Source organism: Triticum dicoccoides, chromosome 1A, assembly GCF_002162155.2.
Source record: "Triticum dicoccoides isolate Atlit2015 ecotype Zavitan chromosome 1A, WEW_v2.0, whole genome shotgun sequence".
Lineage (NCBI taxonomy): Eukaryota > Viridiplantae > Streptophyta > Magnoliopsida > Poales > Poaceae > Triticum > Triticum dicoccoides.
Window position 1 is genome coordinate 373,855,680 of NC_041380.1, and position 4,437 is coordinate 373,860,116.

General features: G+C 39.8%; 1 long non-coding RNA gene across 10 annotated transcripts; it reads right to left on the reverse strand.

Moving 5' to 3' along the window:
* Positions 1 to 639: 639 nt before the first annotated feature.
* LOC119274184 lies at positions 640 to 4,437 on the reverse strand. 10 transcript variants are annotated; one of them, XR_005135071.1, is made up of 4 exons: positions 4,323 to 4,437; positions 1,871 to 4,247; positions 1,384 to 1,447; positions 640 to 1,127 (listed from the first exon to the last, which is right to left on the reverse strand). It is a non-coding gene; the product is annotated as an uncharacterized LOC119274184 (long non-coding RNA). The 10 variants fall into 10 exon arrangements; XR_005135067.1 differs by having other exon boundaries at positions 640 to 903; positions 1,064 to 1,127; positions 1,384 to 4,247; XR_005135064.1 differs by having other exon boundaries at positions 640 to 925; positions 1,064 to 1,127; positions 1,384 to 4,247.

The following is a 4,437-nucleotide window of genomic DNA, read 5'->3' on the forward strand; positions in this document are numbered from 1 at the left end:
GTCATAGATCCCAAAAGAGAATACTATTACCCGCTACCGCCCCCATGAACCACTTCCAATTGTTATCGTGCTCCGAAGGCACCAATTAGCTAGGCTAATGCCACCAACTTCCAAGGCACCAATTAGAAGAAATTGTATATATATAGCGCTATTCGTCACCCTGGGTGAGGAATTCTTATTCCTCACCCCAGTCAGTTTTTATGCCCACGCTCAGAACCATAATCTGTAAGGGAAAACATGTTTGTGAGGTAATATTACAGCATGGAAGGAGGAGCCAGTCTGCACAGTTTGCATGCGAGTAAATTACTCGCTGTATACGAGGAACCAGTCTGGCGCATCTTGACATAATTTTACGGCCACTCGAGTAATCTTATAGTAGCTGGGCGTTCTTGATTTTTTAGATATAAGGCTGCGTTCCTTATTTGATGTATTTTTCGTTAGTTCTTTTACTATCTCTATTGGACTTAGTACACCAGGTCTCTAGCAAAAATGAAATATAGAAATGATTTAAGTAACACAGGCCATTATCACCATTCTGTGGAATGTATTTTTGGTAACAATAAGAAATATACGCAATTCATTCTGTACGCTATGAATATTTTGTTAACAGCGGAACAACAAAGTGGTCTAATAAATAGATTCTGTGTTGTGGTTCTGCTAATTATCTCACATAATAAAAACCATCCTCACAATTACAAATAAAAATCGTTTGGACACAATTGAGTGCTACTTAGCCCTAAGTAACCAGCAGCATGAAAAATTCAGAAATCACTACTGTATTACAAAACTGAATACTACCAAACTTGAAACTGACTATTGCTGAACTTGATCTTCAAGGAGCTAAATTTGCAGGTGACCAGAGATTTTACGTCAACTTCATCTGTTCAGCAAGCTCTCCAGCGACTGAAACATTACTATCCATGAGCTGTAACCAACATATAGTATCCTATTAATAGTACTGCACCCTTTAGGTTCACTTTTCTTCTCACCAAAACCTAAATTTTGCTTCTGGTTACTAGAAAAAGAAAGCCTGAAATTTCAATTCAACATTACTAGTACCCACCATAGATACGGAGACGTTAATGTCTATCCCTCGTACATAAACCATCATCCGCTTGAACAGATACCTGACAAACAGAATATTTTCTCACAAGTGTACCAACACACAAGCACATATAACCAAGGCCGGGCCGGTAATATTTGGGGCCCTGTGCCAAACTTTAAAATGGGGTTTATCTTTTGATGATGGAGCTACGAAGAAAAAAAATAGGTGGACTAAGCTAAATGAGAGACCAGATTATTTTTCCCAAATCATATATAGTAGTATTTCAGTAATTCACAAAAAATAGTAGTATTTCAGTACAAATAGTAAATACTCAGTACCTTTTGTTCCATTGATTACGAGATCAGCAGATTCATCCTTGCAACAAGGCCAGCTCATTGGTGCCTAGGAAAACATAAGAGAACAGAGGGTTAAAGCCAACCTTGGTGCATTGAAGCACTTGATAAAAGGCAGCAAATCATTTGTTAAATGGCAGTAAAATAGCAGGGGAAGTACACTGAAAATTTGGACAGCATATAAACTAAAATTTAGACATCATATAAACTGAAATTCGGATAACACCAACACTAAATTTTTGGACAACAAAACACTGACATTTGGACATCACGTAAACTGAATTTGCATAGCAAGACAAATGAATTTTGGACAACAATCATCAATACTGAATCACTGAGCTGCTCATACGTCATCAACAAGATTCATGTAGCACATAAACTGAATTTGCATAGCCAGAGGAACTGCGCCGGCGCTCTGGAGTCTGGATGAGATTGATTTTGTTTTGACCAGAGGAGAGGAACTGTTGCCTACTCGCTGTGTCGCCCGTCGCCAGCGGCAGGATTCCTGTAGGCTGTAGCACCGCGAGTGGCTTTTGCGATAGATCCCACGATCCTGTTTCCGATCGAGCAGCGGCCTGTGCATGGCCCAACGCCCAGGAACGTCTATACATTTTTAGGGCTAGGAGCAGCTATACATAGCCTATGTAAAAATTTGGGGCCCCTAGAATTTATGGGCCCTGTGCGGGCCGCACATTCTGTACAACTATGGGCCCGGCCCTGCATATAACACTTGAACGGTTAATAGGCTTCGCAAACCTAAAACTGGAAACAATGTTGAAATCAAAGACACCACAGATGGATTTCGGATGTACCAAATTCATCGGAATCACATGAACCCATAACACGCCGGATGCATGGTATGAATGAAAAATATAAAAGGCCAAACTCTGTTTCCTAAATCTTGCCAAACCATATTTAAGAACCGCGGTCTGAAATCAGGCTATATCATGAATAAAATTGTCTCTGATCATGTATATAACCTGAATACGGCTCTTACTGCTTAAACTGAAGATGTAGTTCTTCGACCATTAGAAATAATACTTGTGTGACTGGAGGTGGACCCACCTGATCAGCAGGTAGCATGCATTAGAAAATAATAACATCATCTTCATAACTGAAATAAAATTGCTGGCTAGTATCCATTTGCTAATAAAATCAATTCATAATTGATGTGTATTCATGAGAAGTTAGAACAAAAACTGATACCATAACTCCATAATTGATGGGGTACAGAATCCAATATCATTCGCTTTTGATAAATCAGCCTGACTAAATGAGGCAATACCAGTGTGCTAATATTCATCTATCTGCTATGGTGCGAGGAGCGTGTATCTTTTCGTCATCAGACATCTTGTAGTTTTGGACTCCAGGCGAGGTTTACCTCTTTTTACTAACGTAGTACACTGCTGTACTCTGCACATATTGTAAGAAATAAGAATCGATGTGCTTTGATTTTTAATAAAATGGAGCCAGGGAGACTTATTTGTATAGAAAAAAGAGACTTCAAATTGCTGGGTTGGGTATCTCTACATGGAATTGAAGTTTCAAACACTAGCTAGTTGAGTGGTCATTCTTACGCTATTCTAGGTCAGTGCGCCTGCCATAAAAATGATAACATGTTAGCTTAGAAATATATGATGGAATGTGCGTTCAACTAAAAGCATTGGATGTTGCAAGTTTTCATATTATATAATTTGTGAACTCAGGAAGTATTATTGTCAAAGTAAAATGATGGAAGTCCTAAACTATTCAGGTAACTTACAGGCATCACCTGAAGGTGTATGATGTCACACTCTTTGCATACATTGTTCCCCTGAATGTAGAAAAACTACAGTTAATAGCAAATATGGTGAAAGATAGGTCTGTTATGGAACAGAGGGAATTGGTCTCACAGACATGGAAGTGCATCTCAAAAATAAAGTTCAGATAGGAGCCAATTGGCACTACTGGAAACTAACATTATCTGTTGCCTACAGGGATATATCACAAATATTCCCTCTGTTCCATAATATGAGAACGTTTTTCTGGATGCATCATTCCTAATAAAACAAGGCACGACATCTCCATTGTCTTAGAAATTGAACTTTGAAGGCAAGAGAAGTATGCTAAGCACCATGATTTCTCTACAAATTATGTAATGAAACAGGGGAAGAAATTTTTTACCAAATGGAGCCATCAAATACCTTACATTTAAGAAAAGACACATTTGTATCCTTTAGCAAGATCATTGAATCCAAAGGTTTACATTTCTTTCTATTTAGAGGTATGATCGGCCCTGATGACAGTGGTTTGATGGACTTGAAATCTAACAAAACGTTATACTCCCTATCAGGAAGTCAATGACATTGTGCATTAAGATCACAATTACTTGGGCTTCAATGATTTGTGCTTCTTTTTGGGAGTGATTCTTAGTTGCTCACAGTGTGTGGCTTGTTATTTTCACACTTTCTTGTGCTTTGCCCTTTCTGGTTTCCTTCTGCGCCTTATTCTGCAACAGGGCAGATTCACAATGATGGGATGACCATCCTAATACAGTAGCAGCATCCCAACTCCACCAAGTGAAAACGGCTGGGCATTGCTCCTTTTTTTGTAGCAATGGAGCTCCAAAGAAGAAATAAGGAACAATTCATCCGAAATAGAAAAAAAATGTCAAGAAACAGGGCTGAATCTTGGAAGATACTCTAGTGTTGTTCCTCCGCAGCGTTGAGCTCGCCCTCTTCTTCTCCTCCTGCATGATCATCCCCTCCTCGAATTGATCTCACATCTGAGCGAAGGTCTACTCCATCACCCCCTTCAGTATGCAAGCTCCCTCTTTTCATTCATCTCCTTTCTTGGACTTCTTCCTCTTTCTTAGCCCCGTTCCCAAAAAATCAATTAGAAATTCATGGAGGAGGAAAGGGAAAGGTACTGGAGTAAGATCTTACCAGAGAGAACACCACCGGCGATGGAGATGGACGCCGGAGAAGGACGTTGCCGTCCCCGATCTCGCACTGAATCGTTGCAGTGCCCAATTCCCCTCATGGTCACTACTGCATGACG